The 12,730-nt window shown below is 49.7% G+C and overlaps 1 protein-coding gene across 1 annotated transcript in view; it reads right to left on the bottom strand.

The window, feature by feature from the left end:
* The window catches only part of LOC147737074 (uncharacterized), a 127,359-nt gene that overhangs the window by 71,923 nt on the left and 42,706 nt on the right, over window positions 1-12,730 (bottom strand). Inside the window, exons 6-7 of the mRNA XM_086962834.1 lie at window positions 10,557-10,621; window positions 3,182-3,246 (exon numbers count right to left, since the gene is read on the bottom strand). The gene's annotated coding sequence lies outside the window, so the exon portion shown is untranslated. The remainder of the gene's footprint in view (window positions 1-3,181; window positions 3,247-10,556; window positions 10,622-12,730) is intronic.

Here is a 12,730-nt window from a genome sequence, read left to right as displayed (position 1 = left end):
CACATCATAGGTATGACTGCAAAATTTGATTTGGAACCTGAATCTAACCTTCCTTGTAGCCGAATGTATGCGCTTACTGAAGCTGAAGATTTCATTCAGAAATACTTAAACGGGTTCATACGACCATCACAGTCCCCTGTTTCTTCACCGTTATTTTTCGTTCCGAAACGTGACGGAGATCTGCGAATGTGTATAGATTATCGTGCCTTAAACAAGATTACAATAAAGAATCGTTATCCTCTTCCCCTGATTTCAGTTCTTCTAGATCAACTAAAAGATGCCAAAATCTTCATGAAGTTAGATTTACATGGGGAGTGCCATTTAATTTGAGTGAGAAGTGGAGAGGAATGGAAAACAGCATTCCGAACAAAGTATGGATTATATGAGTACCAAGTGATGCCCTACAGTTTGAGCAACGCTCCTGCAGCCTTCCAGTACTTCATTAATGATGTCCTGAAGGAGTTCATTGATCAATGCACAATTGTTTACATCAACAACATTTTGATTTATTCCTCATCAGAAGAAGATCAGCAACTGGTAAAAAGAGTTTTGCATTGCCTGAAGGAAAGCAAGCTTTACATAAAACTTGAAAAATGCGCTTTTGGAGTGAAACCTGTGGATTTCTTGGGATTTGTAATTGCTCCAGAAGGTCTTACCATGGATGTTAAAAACATTGAGGCAGTCTTAAATTGGCCTCCTCCAACCTTTGTGAAAGAAATACAGAGCTTCATCGGGTTTGCAAATTTCTATCGCAGATTCATTCAAGATTTTTCCCTGAAGGTACCTCCAATTACTAAATTGCTACGGAAAGGAGTACCTTTTCGAACGTCTGCTGAGGCAGAAGATGCTTTCCAGTTCTTGAAGCAGAGTTTTATCACTGCACCAATTCTGCTGCATGCGCATCCTATTCAACCGTTTTACCTGGAGAGTGATGCTTCTGAACAGGCAATCGGAGAGGTACTTTCAGAGGGACAAAAAGAGACAGAACAGTTGCATCCGGTGGCATATTACTCTAGAAAATTGCAACCAGTGGAAATAACGTATACTATTTCAGATAAAGAACTCCTCGCTATCAAAGATGCCTCCCAAGAATGGCGACATTACCTTGTCAGAGCAAAATATGTGGTGACGGTATTCACCGATCACCAGAATCTTCAGTTTCTGAAGTCTGCCAGAACGCTCACACCATGCCAACTTAGGTGGTCCCTGTATTTCGCCAATTATGACTTTTTAATAACTTATCGGCAATGAAGAATTAATGGAAAGGTAGATGCCATGTCTCGCATTGACACGGATGGAAGAAAGAGTCCCATAAGTGATCAAAAGATAATTCCTGAAACTAAGATCGTTGGAGCCACTAGTGAGAAAACTCTCATAGACAAGGTCAAAGAAGCCTTACCTTCTGAAGAAATGTGGAGCTGGGCAGAGAAGGAGTCAACTCGAGAAATTGTTGATGGATTACCGTTTTATTCCAAGGCCTTGTACTTACCAATCAAAGAACTTCAACAAGAAGCGTTGATCGACTGTCATGACAGTCCATCGGCAGGTCACCCTGGAATCTATTGAATGGAGGAGTTGTTAAGGAGACAGTTTTGGTGGCCAGGGTTGTCCTAAGATGTTCGAGTTTATGTGGAAGGCTGTGAGATTTGAACAATGGAGAAGACAAATAAGCTGGCTCCTCAGGGTTTATTAAGACCTTTGCCTACCCCTCCATTTTCCTGGCACTCTGTGACTATGGATTTGATTGTTAAATTGCTTTCTAGTCAGGGATTCAGTTCAGTATTACCCATGGAAGACTCCTTCTCAAAAATGGCGCATTTTGTTGCCCTGAAAGGGAAGTCATCTGCAATACATATAGTCACACAGTTCAATTAATGTGTTATTAAGATACATGGTATTCCAAAGGTTTTGATCACAGATCGTGGATCTCAATTTCTATCCCATTGTTGGAAGGCTTACCCAAGAGGTTTGGGAATTGAGACACGTTACCCAACAAGGTTTCATCCACAAACAGATGGTCAAACTGAAAGGGCAAATCAAGAGTTAGAAAAGTATCTCAGACTGTTTCTTTAGGATCAAGAGGGAGAGTGGCTTGATCTTCTTAGGACTGCAGAGTTTGCACATAATAATGCTACGAATGCCTCTACTGGTTTTCCCCCTTTCTACTTGAATTATGAAGGCATCTGAATTCTGAGGTTTCCTTTCAAAAATTGTTGGTGCCTGCAGCACAAAACTTTGTACAGCACCTTAGCAAGGTACACAAGTCTGCCACCAAGAACTTAATGAAAGCTAAGGAACGCTACAAGCAAAGTGCAGATGAAAAAGAAGACCTGAACCAGATTTGAGTAAAGGGGAATGGGTTTGGTTAAGCATAAGAAACCTAAAGCTTAAAGGAAAAAGTTTCAACCCCGATTTATAGGTCCATTTCCTGTGGAGCAAGTAGTGAATCCAGTGACTAAAACTAAAACTACCACCACAGCTAAAAATACACCCAGTGTTTCATGTTTCTCTTCTTAAAAAGGTTTCACCCCGTTTGAAAGAATTGAGAAACAGAGAACCTATTTTAGTGAAAGGACAAGAAGAATTTGAAGTTAAAAGAATCCTAGTTTCAAAGTCCATTCTAGAGAAAATCTTCTATCTTGTAGACTGGAAGGGTTTTGGCCAGAGGATAGGTCGTGGGTGGGACATTCAGATGTTCATGCTCCCCGATCAACGAAGATTTTTCACTTGCAAAATCCTCACAAACCTCAGCCCGGAGGCTTAAACTTGCGAAGGGGTACTTTTATGGTGCAGGAAAAAGAAATCAAAGCTCTTCTTTGTCCCGCAATATCTGCCATTAAATGGGCATTGCAAAGATTACCCGCTCGCAAAAGGTTGTGGGTGATTATACTGCGGAACTGGGCATTCTCCCCTGTACTACCAACAGGGAGGACCGCGGTAGAAGTTGTCGGTCTAGTCCTGCGTTCCTGGAAACGAGTGCGAGGTCTAGAAAAGCTGTGAAGTGCGCCGGCTGATTTTAGAACCACGCACTTCACCAACGGATTTTCAGAGATTAGTCACGTTCTTTCTGTAGTCTAGTTAGATAGAAAAAGTGCAGTTTTGTGCCAAGCGTAGGCTAGAGAGAAATACCAATTTAAAGTAAATAGGAAAGAAATATATAAAGAGAAGAATTAATACTTACCCATTGACTACTTCAGTTCCTGATTTCTTCGTCGCTTGGTTGACAGCGGAAGCTCCAGAAGGTTCCTAAGGGAGAAGTAAGAAGAATTCAGAAGATAAGAAAGTGAGGCAGAGAGTCAATGAACAAATGAGTAAAAAAGAATAAATGTTATGTAACAAGAGTTAAAGGGTGCTAAAAAGTTGTTTATAATGCAGGTTACCAAAGAATAGAATACTTATATTGTAGAATAGAAGAGGAGCCAAAGCCATAGGCACTTTGGATAAGGAAATCCGCACCCCTTGGACAGGGCTCACCTCCTCTGCTCCCCCTGGACAGGCCTCACCTCTGCACCCCTGGACAGGCCTCACCTCCTCTGCAACCCCTGGACAGGCCTCACCTCCTCTGCAACCCCTGGACAGGCCTCACCTCCTCTGCACCCCAGGAACAGGCCACACTTCCTCTACGCCCTCTAGACAGGCCTCCCCTCCCCTGCCCCCCCCCCGGAGAGGCTCCACCTCCTCTGCCACCTGGACATGCCTCTCCTCCTCTTCTCCCCCTGGACAGGCCTCACCTCCTCTGCCCCCCTGGAGAGGCTACACCTCCTCTGCCACCTGGACATGCCTCACCTCCTCTTCACCCCTCTGGCCTGGCCTCACCTCCTCTGCACCCCCTAGACAGACCTCACCTACTCTGCACCACCAGGACAAGCCTCACCTCTTCTGCACCCGTGGAGAGGACTCGCCTCCTCTGCACCCCTCAGGACAGACCTCCCATCTGCCACCTGGACATGCCTCAGCTCCTCTTCACACCTCCCGGATATGCCTTACCTCCTCTGCACCCCCAGGACAGGCACCACGTCCTCTGCACCCCTGGACAGGCCTCACCTGCTCTCCTCCCCATGGACAGGACTCACCTCCTCTGCACCCTTTGGACAGGCCTCCCCACCTCTGTACCCCTGGACAGGCCTTGCCTCTTCTGCATCCACTTGGACAGGCCTCAACCACTCTGCATATCCCTGGAGAGGCTTCACCTCCTCTGCACCACTCCCAGATATGCCTCACCTCCTCTGCACCCCCAGCCCAGGACAGGCACCACCTCCTCTGCACCACTGGACAGGCCTCACCTGCTCCTAACCCCCTGGACAGGACATGCCTCACCTCCTCTGTACCCCCGACAGGCATCACCTGCTGTTAACCCCCAGACTGGAGATGCCTCACCTCCTCTGTATCCTGGACAGGCCTCACCTGCTCTTAACCCCATGGACAAGACATGCCTCACCTCCTCTGCACCCCCTGGATAGGCCTCACCTCCTCTGCGCCCCCTGGATAGGCCTCGCCTCCTCTGCTCCCCCTGAACAGGCATCTCCTCTGCACCACTCAGGACAGGGCTCACCTCCTCTGCACCCCTGGACAGGCCATACCTCCCCTGCACCCCTGGACAGGCCATACCTTCTCTGTACCCCCGCGGGTCAGGCCTCACCTCCTCTGCACCCCTGGACAGGCCTCACCTCCTCTGCACCCTGGACAGGCCTCATCTCCTCTGCTACCCCTGTACAGGCCTCACCACCTCTGCTCCCCCTGGACAGGCCTCACCTCTTCTGCTCCCCTGGACAAGTCTCACTTCCTTCCCTACCCCTGGACAGACCTCACCTCCTCTGCACCCCTTGGACAGGCCTCACCTGCTCTTCACTGCCTCTGCTCCCCCTGGACAAGTCTCACCCCCTTTCCTACCCCTTGACAGGCCTCGCCTCCTCTGCACCCCTTGGACAGGCCTCACCTCCTTTGCAACCCCCACGAAAAGGACATGCCTCACCTCCTTTGCACCCTTTGCACAAGCCTCACCTCCTCTGTACCCCCTGGACAGGCCTCACCTTCTCTGCACCCCTCCCGGATATGCCTCACCTCCTCGGCACCCCCAGGACAGGCACCACCTCCTCTGCACCCCTGGACAGGCCTCACCTGCTCCTAACCCCCTGGACAGGACATGCCTCATCTCCTCTGCACCCCCTGGACAGGGCTCACCTCCTCTGCACCCCCTGACCTCCTCTGCACCCCTGGACATGCCTCACCTTCTCTGCAGACCCTGTGCATGCCTGGCCTCCCCTGCACCCCTGGACAGGCCTCACCTCGTCTGCAACCCCCGGGACAAGCCTCACCTCCTCTGCACACCCCCCTCATCCCCCAGGGCAAGCCTCACCTCCTCTGCTACCCTGCACATGCCTCACCTCCTCTTCTCCCCCTGGACAGGTCTCGCCTGCTCTCCTCCCTATGGACAGGACTCACCTCCTTTGCACCCTTTGGACAAGCTTCAAATTCTCTGTACACCCCCCGGACAAGTCTCACCTCCTCTGCAACCCCTGGACATGCCTCACCTCCTCTGTACCCCTGGATAGGCCTCCCCTCCTCTGCACCCCTGGACAGGCCTCACCTCTGCACCCCTGGACAGGCCTCACCTGCTCTCCTTCCCATGGACAGGACTCAACTCCTCAGCACCCCTTGGACAGGCCTCACCTCCTCTGCACCCCTGGACAGGCCTCACCTCCTCTGCACCCTGTACAGGCCTCATCTCCTCTGCTACCCCTGTACAGGCCTCACCTCCTCTGCTCACCCTAGACAGGCCTCACCTCGTCTGCTCCCCCTGGACAAGTCTCACTTCCTTTCCTACCCCTGGACAGGCCTCGCCTCCTCTGCACCCCTTGGACAGGCCTCACCTGCTCTTCACCGCCTCTGCTCCCCCTGGACAAGTCTCCCCTCCTTTCCTACCCCTGGACAGGCCTCGCCTCCTCTGCACCCCTTGGACAGGCCTCACCTCCTTTGCAACCCCCACGAAAAGGACATGCCTCACCTCCTTTGCACCCTTTGTACAAGCCTCACCTCCTCTGTACCCCCTGGACAGGCCTCACCTTCTCTGCACCCCTCCCGGATATGCCTCACCTCCTCTGCACCCCTAGGACAGGCACCACCTCCTCTGCACCCCTGAACAGGTCTCACCTGCTCCTAACCCCCTGGACAGGACATGCCTCATCTCCTCTGCACCCCCTGGACAGGGCTCACCTCCTCTGCACCCCCTTTGCATGCTTGACCTCCTCTGCACCCCTGGACATGCCTCACCTCCTCTGCACCCCCTGTGCATGCCTGGCCTCCCCTGCACCCCTGGACAGGCCTCGCCTCGTCTGCAACCCCCGGGACAAGCCTCACCTCCTCTGCACACCCTCCTTGCCCCCCAGGGCAAGCCTCACCTCCTCTGCTACCCTGCACATGCCTCACCTCCTCTTCTCCCCCTGGACAGGTCTCGCCTGCTCTCGTCCCATGGACAGGACTCACCTCCTTTGCACCCTTTGGACAAGCTTCAAATCCTCTGTACACCCCCCCGGACAAGCCTCACCTCTGCAACCCCTGAACACGCCTCAGCTCCTCTGTACCCCTGGACAGGCCTCCCCTCCTCTGCACCCGTGGACAGGCCTCCCCTCCTCTGCACCCCCTGGACAGGCCTCCCCTCCTCTGCACCCCTGGACAGGCCTCACCTGTTTTCCTTCCCATGGACAGGACTCAACTCCTCCGCACCCCTAGGACAGAACTCACCTCCTGTGCACCCCTGGACAGGCCTCACTTCCTCTGCACCCCCTGGACAGGCCTCACCTTCTCTGCACCCCCCTGGACAAGCCTCACCTCCTCTGCACCCCCCTGGACAGGCCTCACCTCCTCTGCTCCCCCCCGGACAGGCCTCACCTCCTCTGCACCCCTTTGGACAGGCCTCACCTCCTCTGCAGCCCCCTGGACAAGCCACACCTCCTCTGCCACCTGGACATGCCTCCCTTCCTCTTCTCCCCCTGGACAGACCTCACCTCCTCTTCACCACTCTGGACTGGCCTCACCTCCTCTGCACCCCTGGACAGGCCTCACCTCCTCTGCAGCCCCCTGGACAGGCCCCACCTCCTCTGCACCCCTGGACAGGCCTCACCTCCTCTGCCCCCTGGACAGGCCTCACCTCCTCTGCACCCCTGGACAGGCCTCACCTCCTCTGCCCCTTGGACAGGCCTCACCTCCTCTGCACCCCTGGACAGTCCTCACCTCCTCTGCACCCCTGGACAGTCCTCACCTCCTCTGCACCCCTGGACAGGCCTCCCCTCCCCTGCACCCCATGGACAGGCCTCACCTCCTCTGCACCCCATGGACAGGCCTCTCCTCCTCTGCACCCCTGGACAGGCCTCTCCTCCTCTGCACCCCTGGACATGCCTCTCATCTTCTGCACCCCTGGACAGGCCTCTCATCCTCTGCAACCCTGGACAGGCCTCACCTCCTCAGCATCCCTGGACAGGCCTCTCATCCTCTGCACCCCCGCGGGACAGGCCTCACCTCCTCTGCACCTCTGTGAAAATCAACTCCCCAGCACACGTATTTAAGTAAGATGTGGTTTCCCTCCAAGTTAAAAACAAGTACAGTAAATGAGTCACAGAATATACACAATTCTTTCTTTCTTTTGTCTTGTTCGTGTTTTATTCTGGTGTTCTCGGGCACAACCAACACATGTTTCGGCGCTACAGGGTGTGATCCTGCGACTTTCTCAAGGCTGTGTAAAAAATAAAATAAAGGTAGAGAACCATGATCTAAATAGAAGTCACATCCTTCTCAGTCATTGGTATTATTTTTTGTAAAATGAAATACGGCCACAGCGCATATAAACTAAGGGGATTGTCTATGTTAGGTATACAGACAATGGTAACCTAACCTTGTTGAGAAGATACATGTAAAAAAAGCATCTAAAATTCAGTATACGATGGAGAGCGCGAATCTAGATAAAACTCCAATGGCAAAATGACCTCCTTATAGCCCTGGTGCACAAAATCCTTCGTAATTTTAAGTGTGGAACCCGTGTCTGTGCGTTTGATCCGAATGAAGGCTCTCAAGGCGTGGGCTCTGGTCTGGGGGTCATGATGGGCTCTCAAGGCGCGGGCTCTGGTCTGGGGGTCATGATGGGCTCTCAAGGCGCGGGCTCTGGTCTGGGGGTCATGATGGGCTCTCAAGGCGCGGGCTCTAGTCTGGGGGTCATGATGGGCTCTCAAGGCGCGGGCTCTGGTCTGGGGGTCATGATGGGCTCTCAAGGCGCGGGCTCTGGTCTGGGGGTCATGAAGGGCTCTCAAGGCGCGGGCTGTGGTCTGGGGGTCATGATGGGCTCTCAAGGCGTGGGCTCTGGTCTGGGGGTCATGATGGGCTCTCAAGGCGCGGGCTCTAGTCTGGGGGTCATGATGGGCTCTCAAGGCGTGGGCTCTGGTCTGGGGTCATGATGGGCTCTCAAGGCGTGGGCTCTGGTCTGGGGGTCATGATGGGCTCTCAAGCCGCGGGCTCTGGTCTGGGGGTCATGATGGGCTCTCAAGGCGCGGGCTCTGGTCTGGGGGTCATGATGGGCTCATAAGTCCCAAACCTTAGAGCCCCGAGTGGATCAAGCATGAAGGTGAGAAATAAATACCTCTGCTGTCCCAGTGTAACTTTCTGTAAATAAAGAAGGAATCTGTTTAAACGTCTGAAAATCCAGATCTGTTTAGTAATATTACTATGAATCGGTATAAAAGGACATTAAGTACAGATGATGTAGATCAAACAGATACTAGTTTACAGCAATATGTGGACTTTAATCTAGGACTGTTCTTTTTTGTAGGTGCTGCATTAAATAGTAGGAAAGTGCGACGATTGACTAGGGTTGTGGAAGCTGTTACAAATCAGGCAGCTTTAGCACTTGGAAATATTACTGAAGAACTGAAAATTGCTAGAGTTGTTGCACTCCAGAACAGGATGGTGCTAGATGTTATGCTTGCTGACCGAGGTGGTGCATGTTGCATCATTGGTAGTAGTGGTTGTGTGTTCATCCCTGATCACACACCGTCAGTGTATAATGCGATAAATAAACTCCATAAGGTTGTTGCAGAAATAAATACAGAAAATGGTACTTGGAATTTTGCGGGATGGTTTTGGACTCTAGTTTCGGCTTGGGGCTGGAAAATATTGACTGTCCTATGTATCATAATTGCGATAATCTTTACATGTTGTATATGTGTGCAATGTGGTCCAATATTATGCTCTATGTGCATTACTGCTTGTATACCAGCTAGGAAAAAAATACTGCAGATATGAAAGTACAAAGTATTTTAGACAAAGAAGTAGGTGAAATGATGAAAATTGATATACAGGATGAATATTTAGACTATCCCAGGAAGTTGAATGTCTTCAGCTAATGCTGAAAGGGTCGTCTGTTGTAATTTGACAGCGATTAGATTAAGCATTAGCAGAAGACATGCTGTATTTGGCAACTATCGTAACAATTCAGTCGACTCCATTTTGTATTTGCGGCACCCATTTTGTCTGTCATATGCTGCCATGTGCTCGCTGTGTGTTTTGTCCTACTTGCTTGTTAACTGCGCTCAAAATCTGCCCAGCAACAGGCTATATTTAGTATCTTCTGTTTTAGCGCATGCCCAGTAGAGTCTGCAGCTGTTAGTAATTCGTTCCAGATAGGAATGTGTTTTCAAAGGTCTCGAGAACCGTTAACTCCGCCCACTCATCGATTGTGCTTCTAAAATGTCCATATATGTACATAAAACTCATTCTTGTGTTTTGTACCTCCTTCTTTGAGCCCCCTCTTTGTGTATAAAAGGGGCCATGTGCTTTAGTTCGGTGTGCTACTCCATACAATACTGAAGGGTGTTGTGCGGACTGTAGTACCACCTTCGGAGGTTAATAAACTATACTTTTCTATTTTCCAGTTTCTGTGCCAACTTCTTCCTATGGTCTGAGGACTTTGTGCAGAGCAGGGCGAACCCCTTGCACTGGTAGGCCTTGCTGAGGTTTACTCCTACATTGGATAGGCCGCACCTCCACTGCACCCCCAGCCCAGGACAGGTCTCTCCTCCTTAGCACAGTACAGACCTCACCTCTTCTGCACCCCCTGGACAAGTGTCAGGGTGCATCAAAAAGTAATTAAAGCTCCTCTTTGTCTCGCAGTATCTGCCACTGAACCGGCATTGCAAAGATCACCCGCTCACAAAAGGTAGCTGGCGATTATAGCGCGGAACCGGGCATTCTCCCCTATACTACCAACAGGGAGGACCGAGGTGGAAGTTGCCGGTCTAGTCCTGAGTTCCTGGACACGGGCGCGAGGTCTAGACCAGCTGTGAAGTGCGCCGTTGATTTTAGAACCGAGGCACCAATGGATTTTCAGAGATTAGTCATGTTCTTTCTGTAGTCTAGTTAGATAGAAATAGCACAATTTTGTGCCAGGCTTAGGCGCATGTTCGAGCGCTTTGGTGCGTCGGTTAGTTAGTTCGGTAATTTAGAACTAGAGAGAAATACCAATTTAAAGTAAATAGGAAAAAAGAAATATAAAGAGAAGAATTAACACTTACCCATTGAATACTTCAGTTCCTGGTTTCTTCGTTGCTTGGTTGATGACGGAGGCTCCAGAAGGTTTCTAAGGGAGAAGTAAGAAGAATTCAGAAGATAAAAATAAAAGGCAGTGAGTGAATGAACGAATGAGTGAAAAGAATAAATGAACTCACAGAGTTAAAGGGTGCGAAAATGTTGTTTATAATGCAGGTTACAAAAGAATAAAATACTTATATTGAAGACTAGATTAGGAGCAAAAGCCATAGGCTCTCTGGGTAAGGAAATCTATATATATATAGAGTGAGAGAGTAAGAAAGTGGAGAAGGAATTGAAGGAAATTAGTAATGGTGTGCTTTTCTGTTACATCGATTTCCACTCATGCTTGAAGAGGGAGTAAAAAAAAGGCATAAAACGGAGTACGGCAGAAAGGAAGAACTAGAGTGGAAGAGCCAGATGGTCAGGAAGTCTCTTCTCTGTTCCATTCCCCTTTTCCCCGGCTGGGTTCACACGGCCACTAGTAAACTCTTCAGTTGGTGGCTGTGGGAAAACCAGTGGTGGAATTTGGAAAATGTCATAGTTCTGCTCCTGGGAGTGTTGGCACTGTGAGTAACCACGACCCTTAACAGAGTGAGGTGCCCACGTCAATATTCACCTGAGCAGAATGGCTAAAGGGTTCAATTAAAAAAAAAAGGAAATATTCTTAAGGAGATTCAACAAGAGTTGATAGGAGTCAGGGAGAAAAATTTGGTAATCAAATTTTAAATGAAGGCCCACATTTCTTAACTCAGTGCTCATTGTACTTCATGTGTCGGCCCTCTGTCTTCCCAGATGCACAATCTTGTAGAGCTTCCATCTTGTCGTAACTCAATGGAGACGGAGCTTCGTGGTCAATGCCCCTGGTCACCCAAGACTGCTCAATTTTATATAACTTCGAGGAATTCAAGAAAGAGTTTTTGTGAATTTTTGATCGTCGGATAATGAATTACTGGAGTTGAGGCAAGGGAATCGAGAGCTTGTCACTTACCTGGCCCAATTTAACAAACTTGTTGTAGAAACTGAATGGCCGGAGGCCAAAAGGGCAGCCTTGTTCTATCGGGGTTTGAAAGATGACTTAACCCCTTCCACGCTGATGACGGAACGGTTCCGTCATGGGCGTCGGCTGAGCTGCGCGGATGACGGAACCGTTCCGTCATGACCACGCCCGTTTCGGAAACGGTCAGCATCGGGGGGAAACAGCGCCGCAGCGATGCGGTTAAAGGATGCTGTGTCACAGATCCCAAATCGCCCTACAGAAGTTTCAGCTTTGATTGATCTAGTTTTTGAGATAGACTATCGCCAAACGGAAAGAAGATGTGAAAGACAATGCAAATTTCGGCCCAGTGTACCATGCTTTGAACGGGTCAGCGCAGAGGTTGTTAAATCTGGTGACAAAGAACATGGAGTCGAACCTATGCAAATTGGAACTATTAGAGGCCCCCTTTCCAAAGAAGAGAAAGCAAAGCGTTGACAGAATAATCTATGGCTTTATTGTGGTATCAGTGAACATTTTGTAAAGAAATGTCCCAAGAAGCCAAAAACCTTCAAGAAGGAAAATTCTCTCCACCACTAGTAGAAGGAGTTGGGCTGGTGGTTGCTAACAAGGACACAACTCCAATTTCTCATCAAGTGGCCAATATTCTACAAGCTTCTGCTCCACACCTTATTCTGACGAGGACTATAAGATTTCAAGACCGAGTTATTTCAGGAGTGGCCGTGATGCTGGACTCCGGTGCTACGGGGAACTTTTGTGACCTCAAATATGCCTCGAAAATTGGTCTGAGGCATTACCTAAAGAGAGAAGTGAGGCAGTTAGGGCTGTTGAGGGTACAAATGTATCTAACCTTCCTTGTAGCCGAATGTATGCGCTTACTGAAGCTGAAGATTTCATTCAGAAATACTTAAACGGGTTCATACGACCATCACAGTCCCCCGTTTCTTCACCGTTATTTTTCGTTCCGAAACGTGACGGAGATCTGAGAATGTGTATAGATTATCGTGCCTTAAACAAGATTACAATAAAGAATCGTTATCCTCTTCCCCTGATTTCAGTTCTTCTAGATCAACTAAAAGATGCCAAAATCTTCATGAAGTTAGATTTACATGGGGAGTGCCATTTAATTTGAGTGAGAAGTGGAGAGGAATGGAAAACAGCATT

The sequence above is a fragment of the Lissotriton vulgaris genome, chromosome 1_1 (genome assembly GCF_964263255.1).
Source record: "Lissotriton vulgaris chromosome 1_1, aLisVul1.2, whole genome shotgun sequence".
NCBI classification, from domain to species: Eukaryota; Metazoa; Chordata; class Amphibia; order Caudata; family Salamandridae; genus Lissotriton; species Lissotriton vulgaris.
The sequence above is the reverse complement of the archived record's forward strand: the minus strand, read 5'-3'. Positions and strand labels throughout refer to the sequence as shown.